Below are 12,486 nucleotides of genomic sequence, written 5' to 3' on the forward strand. Positions count from 1 at the left end.
CGTGATATCATTGTTTTTGTGATGTACTCTTTAGACGGCAAAATTTTACTTATGCACTGCATACTGTTGAGCACACTCAGTTATCCTTAAATTGTTCATGTGCTCTTTGGAGCCAGGTAAAGGGTACATTACACAAAGCATGAGGCCTTGCCCTTGAAAGTGGAATCTGCTAGTCTGCTACATCTTCATTTATATCCATACTCTGCAAACCACCAAAGTACAGGGAGGGGTGACCATAGTTCTTTCCGTTCCATTCACACGGAGCGCCCGAGAAGACTCACTGTTTCAACACCTTTAAGTGCCCTGTAATTCTTGTTGTAGGGGATTGTAGTATATTCTTAGATTCATCCCATAAAATTGGTTCTTGAATTTCAATGAGTATCCTTTACGGTGATATGTTTCGTCTCTCGTCAAGCGTTCGCTTGCTGACACTGACAGGATTAAGCTGATAATTCTTAAAGAACAACGTATTTGTCTCTTAAGAGTAAAGGTCTTCTTGCAATCCAAATTGTTGTTAACTGTTGTGATGTTAAGAATTATTTTTAATCCTTGAACACACTGAAACAGGCGATTGCTGAAAGACATCAGTAATATCTCGTTTTACATTTATCTTGAATTTTCATTCAATGTTGGTCTCTCGCTCACGTATTCAGGAGACTTGTTAAAAAAACTTAAATTTAGACCAAATTTACAGTTACCTGTTTTATACAGTATTGCTGAAATTTTCAGGAACAGAACATCTTCACTGAGGTACCGCAGGAGATATCCCAGAAGGACCATAAACAAAGGAGCGCACAAAATAAATCAGTAGTTTAGCTCATAAGTCAAACAATAAGTTGTAACACTTCTGTCACTAAATACAACTCGGTTTTCTCTTTCGATGCTAGTCAATTGTCAGGATGAGCATTACTGGAAAGGGCATTTGATTCTAAAGCATTATGTCAGGGTGAAAATACTAAATAAATTAATTTTTCTCTCTTAACAACATGTGTGCAGGGTGGGTCCTTCCTTGGCTCGGGTATGAGGTAGAATGAAACAGCATTTTTACATAAGATAACTTTTATTGAAAGTTTTGTACAACTGTTCCCTTACTGGATGTTCTGGCTCGGGGAGCGGCAGCTGTGTCGTTTGCGAAGCCTTCTGCAGCGGCAGCGGCGGCGTCTGGTTACGCCTGGCGGTGTGTATCTCGTGTCGCCGTCTCGCCCAGTTGACTGGAGACGCGCAGCGAGAGGTGGCCCGTTTAATTATTGAGAGCGAAGTCGTGAATCGGATGGTGATACCTTGGATGTGGTGTCCCAGTGTTTCTCTCTCTATGCGGCCGCGTGTGTCAGTGTTGTGCGTCGGCCAGCGGAGCGGCGCGGCAGGGGAAGGCCAGTGTCCCGGACTCGAGCGACGGACTCCAGCTTGCCAGTCATCGGCTGTCCGATCTTCATCCCAACTCACAGGTGGGTGCTGATGTGAGGCCGTCTCCTTCCCGTCCTCGCGAGTCACCCGGGTACGTAAAAATCAGTCTTCAAATACCTTCTAACTTCTGTCTTCTGGCGGCGAGGCTGCTGCTTGCTATCCCATTACAGCTGCGGAGTTGGTGCTTCTGTGTACGATGTAGTCTCTTCCTGAATGACGGTCTTTAGTACCGAAAATGAACTGAAAACTACTCTTCTTGTCGAGCCCACTGCGTCTCGCGTATTTATTCACTTCAGTTCGCTGGAGGTGAACGACTTCACGGTCATTGCCTCTTCTGTCACATTGAAAAGCTTCTCGAAGAATCTTCTTAACGTCGGTCATTGGCTCTTGGAATGTAGATGAGGGCCGTTGATCACATGCGACAACTGCGAAACACGTGAGCCGGTCGGGCGCTGCCCTGACGGCTGAATCGAGAGCTTCCGCTTCTCTCCTGAACGTGCTGACTTCCATTGTGCACTCCATTGTTCATGCCAACTCAGTGCCTCGCTCTTTACTACTGTGTACCAATCTTGTCGTCCAACTGCAAAACACTGGGCCACAACAAGTTTCCGCGTCTCCATTGCACTGTGCATACTACGAAACGCTCCCCAAACTTGGCACTCACCCACGCAGCCGACTTTTCCGACTTAAGTGCCGGCCGTTGCCACCGTTGCTTTGCCCGCTGTTTGCTAGTGTGTAATTCTTCTAACCTAAACTACGTTTTTCATTTATTTTCTAATTTCTACTTCACATTGATTTCACTAATTTATTTACCTATCTTAAGTACCACTCAAGAAAGTACACTGAGAAGAAAAAGAAGTGGTATACCTCCTAATCTGGCATCAGTGCTCCTTTTCCCGGCTTAGCACAGCAACTCCACGTGACATGAACTCAACAAGTCGTTGGAAATCCCCTGAGAAAAGTTGTGCCATGCTGCCTCTATACCCGTCCACAATTACATAAGTGTTAACGGTGCACGATTTTCTGCACTAAGTAGCCTCTCGATTTTGTCCCATAAATGTCTGATATGATTCATGTCGGGGGAGCCGAGTAGCCTAATGATGCCCTCGAACTGTTCAGAATGTTCTACAAACCAGGTGCATGGCGCTGCTGTCATCCATAATTATTACATCGCTGTTTAGGAACATGTAGTCCATGATCGGTTCACTTGGACCAGAGAAGCCAGTCGATTCCATGTAAACACAGCCCACATCACTGCGAAGCCACCACAGGCGTGCACAGTGCTTACTGACAACTTGCTTCCGTCCCTTCGTAGGGTCTGCACCACACTCGAATGCTACCTTTAGCTCTTACAAACGGAGATGGGGACTCAGTAAACCAAGGCACGGTTTTTAAGTCGTCCATGGGTCCAAACGATGTGGCCACTAGCCCAGGAGAGGCGCTGCAGGAGATAGTGTGCTGTAGGAAATGGCAGTAGTGTCGGTCGTCGGTTGCCACAGCCCTTTAATGCCACATTTCGCAGCACTGTCTTAAAGTATACCTTCGTCGTACATCCCTTATTGATTGCTGTTGTTATTTCACGCAGTGTTGCTTGTCTGTTAGCACTGATAACTCTATACAAACGCCGCTGGTCTCGTTCGTCAAGTGTAGTGTAACGTAGAAAATTATTACGAGATAACATTCATTGCAGTAAAGCATGCAGCCGTGTATCTCTGCAGGATGGAGGATTCCCTAAGACTCACAGCGCAGCAGACACTACTAGCCATGAGAACCGTCTCAAGTAACATCTAGTAGGGACGTAAATTCATATGCCCTACGAATCTAAATAAACAATAGTAATTATCATCCGATTTTCCTCAAACTTAGTATACCATCTTTCCTTATTAAGTAAAGGATCTTTTAAAATTTTAATACTTTTATTTCTAATAGCTTCGGAGATTGAGAAAATTACTTAAATGTCCAAAAACTGACACCTATGTTTCAAAAGTCAGTTAGGAACATCAGCAATTTGTGTTTTATTAACAAGACAATCGTAAACACGATTCTCAGTGCATAAAATCACTTAACTGGAATTTTTCTTTCACAACTTTAATTAGTCTGCATTTCGTAGTGTAAAAAGTATTGAAAATTATTATCTGCTTATTATTTTGTTGTGTGTATACACGGGAATGAATGAGAGACTGTCTGTGGGACATACGAAAAAAACTTAATACTATTTTTTGTAAAAAAACTAGGAAATTGAATTGTGTGAAAATTGTGGTGCAACCACGAAGCTGATGAGATATGGTGATCTGTGCTTGCTTTTATAAGAAAGCAGCCAGAATAGAAGTCAGAAGTGGAATAAGTTCCTAAATTAATTTAAAGATTATTTTGTATTTCGGTCTATTTTCATTAAATATTATATTAGAAATTGGCATTGGATGACGAAAATGATTTTCTGATTAGCGATGGGCTCCGGCAAATTTTGCCGCGAGAATGATCTGATTGGTCATTCAAACCATTAGCCAATCAGAACTAAGCTGTTCCCGGGCGCAGGAAGTTAGATAGGCATAGAGTGGGGTGGCATGGATAGAGTCGCTAGCCAACCTTCGTACGTGTAAGATCATGCTAAATGTCTCCGAGAAAATAACTTGTAAAGTGAAGAACTGTTGAGTTGCTGATAGGAAGTGTCGTGACTTAGGCAGTTAAGTCACGGACATTGTGAGGACAATTTGATTAATTAATTGATGTGTTACGAGCATGTGATATTCTGTCTTAGTGAAATTCCACGTGGCGTGTTCCATGTACTTTACGGAATACTCGGGCGAGCACTTCTAACTCTGAAGACCGCTTATACGACCGAAGTTTCAACTCGCTGTTGTAGTGGGTCAGTAACTGTCAGATCGAACATTAATCAGGTCGGACTGGTAGATATTCTGGCTGTTTTTATCGTGTGAGAACATTTTATACAGCCTGTGAGATGGGAATAGTAGAGCAGTTAAAAATAGTAAATTCGGACTTGATAACAAATTTATGTACTTCCTTTAGAATAAAAACCAGTTTACCAAAATTTCCGAAGGCTTACTGCAAGTAAATTGCATTTACCCATCACCCGAAATTTTGTTAATTTGAACTTGCAGGAACTGATTCACAACTTGAGTTACGTGGCCTCTGTGTGGTAGGTATTAGGTCGAGGTTTCATCAACGCTGCTTTGCGCGGCCTAGTTAGTATCTACTACTGCAGAGTGAAGGACGTCGTAAGGAAGCCTTACTGTGCTAGGTGGATAATGGATGAGAGTCTACAATCGAATAACCACGACAAAACCCGCCCCGCCACAGTATGCCGTCGACCACCGAGTAACTCGACCACCGAGTAACCCGTGATGGGAGGCAATGCTTCTCGGCACACTCTTGACACTTTGGGATTCAGAACATTGAATTCCCTAAGGGTTTACGAAATTGAATATCACACGCATCTGTCTCCAACTACCATTATGGTTACAAAGTTTGTTAATTCACGTCGAGCGATCATAATCACGTCGAAAATCCTTCCACATTAAATACCGGAGTACAAATGGCACATCCGCCAACGCACCGCCCTTTTATACCTAGTGTACGCAATACTACAGCGATCCGTGTATGTGCATATGGCTATCCGATTACTTTTGTCACCCCAGCGGTTGTCCATGAGCAAAACATGCAGAATTGATCTTGATAGTGATCTTAGCAATACATCTGCCTATCATTCATACGCATGGAATAGACACGACGGCCTTGCCGGCCGCTGTGGCCGAGTGGTTCTAGGGGCCTCAGTCCGGAACCGTGCTGCTGCTACGTTGGCAGTTTCGAATCCAGCCTCGGGCATTGATGTGTGTAATGTCCTTAGGTTAGTTAGGCTTAAATAGTTCTAAGTCTAGGGGACTGATGACCTCAGATGTTAAGTCCCATAGTGCTTAGAGCCATTTGATTTTGAAAGGGCTTTTCGTCTTGTAATTAAATCCGGCCGGAAAATTAATTTGTGCCTGCAGGATCTCTGGGATTTTGCTACAGGTATTAAAATAACAATATAACAGGTAACATGAATTACGCAAAGAATACTTGGTTAATCTTGCCAGATAGTGAGCCCTCCTAGGGTGGAGTTGTCTTCTGATAACAGGGAATACGCTGTCAGAGGTCTGCACGATGGCCATTTTTTTTAAAGAAAAAGGCCTGAGTTGTGAATCGTTGTGTGCTAGAAGGGGCAGCTGCTTCGCTGTTGAGCCGTTAACAGCGTCTCCGCAGATGCGATGCGTATCGGTTTCCACGGAGACGCAGCACCAAAGGTTTCTCCCTGCATTAACAACGCGACATGGCAAACACCGCTGAACGCGACCGCAAATACCTACTCTCAGCTCTGGAGAGTGTGCGAGAACAGGAGAGTGGTGCTGAGGGAATGGAGAAGGGGCCAGGTGAATATCTCCCTGCAACAGGGCCCTAGTGTTGAGACAGAGATGTCGAGTTTAATATGTATCTAGATAGAGTGGGAAGAATGTGGTAAATCTCGGGGTATATTATCTTCATAGAAAACTAAACAAAGTGAGCTTTATGAGATTTGCATAAAATATGTACAACGCAAGATGGAACAACAATTTTACTCTGAAAGACGCAAATGATTACCAACAAACTTGTAATAACTCGTCGTTAACATTTTCTGAAAACTATATCATATCACAGAATTCATTTGCTACGCACAAAGACCAGTTTTTGTATATGCCATAGGTTTATCACAGGAACTAAATATCTAGAGTTAAATAGACTCTGTTTCTGTGACATGACATACGATTATGGAAAATGGGAGGGAATAACGTGGTTACAATGCTCTCACACGAAATAATTTCTTCTCACCTCTTAATCAAAAAATCGTACACTTACTAACAGTGTCGGACTACAATTTTATTACCTTGCTTAGGGGGACGTAGGTGAATATAGCTTGGCGAAAGGAAATGGAAGAGGAAACCACCTGCTAGAATTTTCCACAGATTATAATCTAATGATCGCTGACACTTGGTTTAGGAATCATGAAGGAAGGGCTATACGTGGAATACACCTGGTGACACTGGAAGGTTTCAGACTGATTATGTTATGGTAAGACAGACATTTCGGAACAATATTTTAAAATATTATTCGTTACCAGGGGTGGATGTGAACTCGCAATTGCAAAAAATGTAGGAAGTTAAGGAGATGGGACGTGGATAGGTTGAAAGAAACAGAGGTTGTTGAGAGTCTCAGAGGGAGTATTAGGCAACGACTGACTGAAAGAGGAGAAGGGAATACAGAAGAAGACGAGATGAAAAAACGAGCATGGAAAGACAGGGCCTGGTACAAATCCTTGGATATCACCGAAGATATGGAACTTAATTCACTGAAGAGGAAAACATAAAAATGCAGCAAATGAAGCAGGAGAAAAGGAATACAAAAGTGTAAAAAATTACATTTACTGCAAGTGCAAAATGACTACGCAGGAGTGACTAGTGGACAAATGTAAGGATTTACGAACATATACAATTAGTGAAAGATATATACAGCCTACAGGAAAATTTGGAGAAAAGAAAGGAAGCTGTATAGAGATCAGGAGTTCAGGTAGAAGTTCAGTACCGAGCTACGAAGGGAAAGCAGAAACTTTGAAGGAGTATATAGAGGGGCTATGCAAGGGTAATGAATGTTATAGAAAGGGAAGATAATGTAGATGAAAATCAGATGCATATGCTCCGAGGAGAATTTGATAGGGCACTGAAAGGTCTAAGTTGAAACAAGGCATCTGGAGTAGAAGATCTTCCATCAGAACCACTTAGAGCCAGCCATGACAAAACTATTCTGCTCGGTGAGAAAGATGGAGATAGGCAAAACATTCTAAGAATAGAAGATAAATGTAATATTTCCAATCCCAAAGAAAGATGGTTCTGGCACGTGTCAATATTACCGATCTATCGGTTTAGTGAGTCATGGCTGCAAAATACTGACACAAATCTTCCACAGAGGAATTGAACAACTGGAATAAGCCGTGGATGATTAGTTAAGATTTTAGGAACACGTGAGGCAATACTGACGCTACGATTTCTCTTACAAGATAAGTTAAGGAAACGGAAACCCAATTTTATAGCTTTTGGAGAGCTAGAGAAAGCTTCTGACAAGGTTGACTCGAATGAACTCCTTGAAATTTAGAAGGTAGCCGGTGTTAAATACAGGGAACGAAAGACTATCTACAACTTGTACCGAAACCAGACGGCAGTTATAAGAGTCGAGTGGTGAGGAAGGTAGTGGAGCAGGAAGTGAGACATGATTATAGCCCATCCCCGATCTTATTCTGTCTGTACATTGAGCCAGAAGAAAGGAGTCCAGAGAAAAATATGAAGAAATAATTAAAGTTCAGGGAGAAGAAATAAAACTTTGATGTTTGCCGATGACATTGTAATTTAATGACGACGAGAAAGAACTCGGAAGAACTATTGAACAGAGTGGACTGTGTCTTGAAAGGAGGGTATAAGATGAACTTCAACGAAAGCAAAATAAATGGGATGTAGTCGACACTGAAGACATCAGATCGAGAAAAGATTCACTAAAATGGTGGAAGAGTTTGCTATTTATACAGTGAAGTAACTGATGGATGCCAAGGTAGAAAGGGTATAAAGTGTAGACTGGCAGCAGTAAGATAAGCGTTACTGAAGAAGAGTAGTTTATATACAAGTAATATAGATTAAAATGTTTGGATGTATTTTCTGAAGATATTTATCTCGAGTGTAACATTGTATGGAAGTGAAATGTGGACAATATACAACTCAGACAAGAAGAGAATAGAAGCTCATGCTACAGAAGAATGCCAAAGATTAGTTGAACAGATCATGTAACTAATGAAGAGGTACTGAATATATCTGCGGGGAAAATAAAAGTGCAACACAACTTGACTAAAAGAAGGGATGCGTTGATACGGCACATTCTGAGAGACACCAGTTTGGAAATGGAGAAAAGTGTGGGGATACAAAATGCAGACTAAGACCAAGATATGAACGCAGTTAGCGGGTTAAAAATGTTGAAGGTTGCAGCAGCTCTTCGGAGATGAAAAGGTCTGCACAGGATAGAATATCTACATCTACATCTACATCCATACTCCGCAAGCCGCCTGACGGTGTGTGGCGGAGGGTACCCTGAGTACCTCTATCGGTTCTCTCTTCTATTCCTGTCTCGCATTGTTCGTGGAAAGAAGGATTGTCGGTGTGCTTCTGTGTGGGCTCTAATGTCTCTGATTTTATCCTCATGGTCGCTTCGCGAGATATACGTAGGATGGAGCAATATACTGCTTGACTCTTCGGTGAAGGTATGTTCTCGAAACTTTAACAAAAGCCCGTACCGAGCTACTGAGCGTCTCTCCTGCAGAGTCTTCCACTGGAGTTTATCATCTCAGTAACGCTTTCGCGGTTACTAAATGATCCTGTAACGAAGCGCGCTGCTCTTCGTTGGATCTTCTCTATCTCTTCTATCAACCCTATCTGGTACGGATCCCACACAATAGCTCGACGAGCTGTAACAAACCAGTCTTCCCACTGAAGACCATAAAAACAAGGGGTAGAGATTGATACAGAACTTAAATGTACACTTTTGTTTATCTCTGGAAATATTTTAGCCAGTGCATATAAAGCTAGTATGGCATCGTGGGATTTAGAGCCATGCTCTATGTATTCTGCTCACCGGTGTCGTTCTAGAGCAGGTGCAAGAGACTTGAGATTGGGTCAGGATTTAAATACGCAAACAGGGATGGATTGGAACTAAGTAAGGTACATCAATTGACTGCAAATTAGACCAGCCAATACTCTATAGCCAAGTTCGTTGTAGGTATACGTCACCTGACTGCAGTATTAGATAATTCGAATGATAGCTCCGAAAAGAATGTATTGTCTAGCCTTAGAACTCGGAGTTAGTTCACGTCTTCTTTCTGCCAGAAGAATTAAGAACCAACAAAAGAATGGAAAAGTGGGATGAAACACCTGCGAACTATGCACATGAATTCTTTGGTCTATGTTGTTCTGTGTGGCTCCGATCATTCCCCTGTTAAGGTATTGTAGATGGTTGACCGAAAAATAAGTGATAAAAGAAATGACTGTGAGATTAATTAAAGTCCCAGTTAGCTGGGACACTGCGTCTCACCTGAGAATCTGCTGATGTATCGACTGTTGTGGCAGAGAACTCCGTTTCGTATAACAGGGGTCTCAAGAAGTGACTAAACAAAACTTTTTACAAAAGGCAACAGGGGGATACTGTAGACTAGAAGGCAGATTTGGAAGATATTGATCATAAAAACCGAAATGCTAAGCCGTTTCCTGTATTATAATGGCGGTTACACCACACATAGTATAAATCAACAACCTGACACGAACGTCGTCTTAGTGCAGGTCAAGACAGCTTAACACAAGTAGCTGAATAAGTACACATACTGGTTTATTTTAGGGAGAGTGTGAGTGCAAACTGACAGTTGCGTTGGGAAGAATTAATAGCCAGGAGATCACAGTTAGCTGAAACGCAGGCAGGGGCAGCAGAAGTTTACTTATAGCGAAAGCGTGGATAACTTCTTCATCGTCCGCAACCCGTGTTCTAGTGGCTAGTGTGTCTGCCTCTCGATCACGAGGTCCCGGGTTCGATTTCCGGCCGGTTGGGGATTTTCTCCTCTCTGGGACTCAGTGTTTGTGTTGTCCTCATCATTTCATCATTATCATCAGCATTTGTGACAGTGGCTAGATTGGTCTGTGTAAAATTGGACAGTGTAAAAATTGGATATTTGATTGGGCGCTGGTGACTGCTCCGTTGAACGCCCCACAAACCAAACATCGTAATCATCATGACTATCGATCGAGACGCTCGTGAAAGAAATAACGACCGACATAATCACGACCCACGTTACTGACAAGGGAACCTCCCCATCGGACCCCCCTCAGATTTAGTTATAAGTTGGCACAGTGGATTGCCCTAGAAAAACTGAACACAGACCAATCGAGAAAACAGGAAGAAGTTGTGTGCAACTATGAAAATATAAGCAAAATATACAAACTGAGTAGTCCGTGTGCAAGACAGGCAACCTCAAGGATTGTATGAGCTCAGGAACGCCGTGGTCCCGTGGTTAGCGTGAGCAGCTGCAGAACGAGAGGTCCTTGGTTCAGGTCTTCCCTCGAGTGAAAGGTTTAATTTTTTATTTTCGGACAATTGTTATCTGTCCGTCCGTCAGTCCGATGCGAGGTAACTGCGCCGTAGTATGGGGACGCTGCACCTAAACAAACTTCGAAACACACGACGTCAGTCAACTACAGCGCACGGAAGAGAGTATTCCTGCTAACGGGGCTCCCTGGCTGCCAGTTGAATGTTCTCTCCTTTGGACGAGAGTTCATTAAATACGTGAGATGTATTCCGTGGGCAATATGAATCCATCAAAACACAGACACTAAATTTATTACAGTGAACAGAGACGTCAATGAACGAACGGACAGATCATAACTTTGCGAAAATAAAGGAAGTAAACTTTTCACTCGATTGAAGACTTGAACCAAGGACATCTAGTTCCGCAGCTGCTTACGCTAACCACGGGACCACGGCGCTCCTCAGCTCATACTCTCCTTGAGGTTGCCTATCTTGCACATGGACTACTCAGTTTGTATATTTTGCTTATTTTTTTCATAGTTGCACACCATTTCTTCCTATTTTCTCGATTGATCTGTGTTCAGTTTTTCAAGGCCTATCCACTGTGCCAACTTATAACTAAATCTGAGGGTGGTGCCAGAGGGAGGTTCCCTTGTGAGCAAAGGTAGTACGCGAGCTGCTCGGTCTACGACGGCTAGCAAATACAGAAAGTATGCACAAAGAGATGAAAATGGCGCCAACAAAATGGCTCAAGTTATGACTTGCGACAGACTGACTGTAGACAGTGTCTCTCGTTAGTTTTGTCAGTACGAACGCCGCACCAGAGCTGGCGGCCACCGACAGAAAGGGGACCTCGTTCCCAACTTAACAAGTGTGGCCGTCATGGTTTGTTCCGGCCAGCAACAGTTTGCCCTTTCAGTTCAAAAGCTGGTGGGCTTGAAATGGCGGCAATTCCAAGAACGGCATTACGGTCTGGAATCTCTACGCTTCGCAGAAGTTGGGGCTTCAAATTTGACGTAACCGCTCAGACCCATTCACTATATTACAGATCATTAGGAGCTAGCTTAGCGAAAGTTGTGTCGTAATTACCACAAAAATAATTTTATCAGCACAAAGGATGTCACTTCTAAGTCGCGCTAATCTGGTAGCTCTATCGAAGAGGCACATTAAATTACAATTTGGAAATCATTTTGTTTGAAACGGGAAACCAAACGACGTTTTCCTACGACCCTGGGCGTCGTACGAAAGACGTGAAGAGCAGCGTCGATTTGGGCTGACTCTAGCTGCGCTTCGTAAAAACAAAATTGCTAGTATCTGCAGAAACATCGGCAAAATGTGCCCAGTATATTAAGCCTACTTGCTGTACTATGCAGTTCTGACAGAGCCGGTATGTCGTGCTGACTGTTAAATTGCTTTGTTTGATTTACTTCATAAATTCCAAGATGCTACTCCAGGCGGGTGTTAAATGAATGTGTGCAACGGAGAATAATAAAAGCTAAAATGAGCATATGGCCCTGTCTGACTAACCCCTGAAGCAGATATTAGGATCTCTTAATTGGATAAATTACAGTCTAAACATAAATGAATGATGAACGCAACTAATCCTACTAAATGATAAACGTTATTCCTTCTTATATATTGTAGATTAAAAAAACCTTTTATATTACAAAGTTTACATTTCCTAAGTAAAGTTACTAATCAGTTGCCCAACTCTGCCACTTATTATGACTGCGCGGTCTAATATCAATAACGCGAAATGACTGACATCATCTACCTACCAAACACTAGAAGATACTACTTTCAAAGATGATCTACGGTGGTGTGGAACCTCAACGCAAATAAACAAACGTGATCACAGCTGTTTACGTTTTATGGCCCTAATAAGCCGAAGCAATTTGCGATATCACAGTATGTACTGCGTCCAGTGCGTCGAAGTACTCGTCT

This window comes from Schistocerca gregaria, chromosome 2 (genome assembly GCF_023897955.1).
Source record: "Schistocerca gregaria isolate iqSchGreg1 chromosome 2, iqSchGreg1.2, whole genome shotgun sequence".
NCBI lineage: Eukaryota > Metazoa > Arthropoda > Insecta > Orthoptera > Acrididae > Schistocerca > Schistocerca gregaria.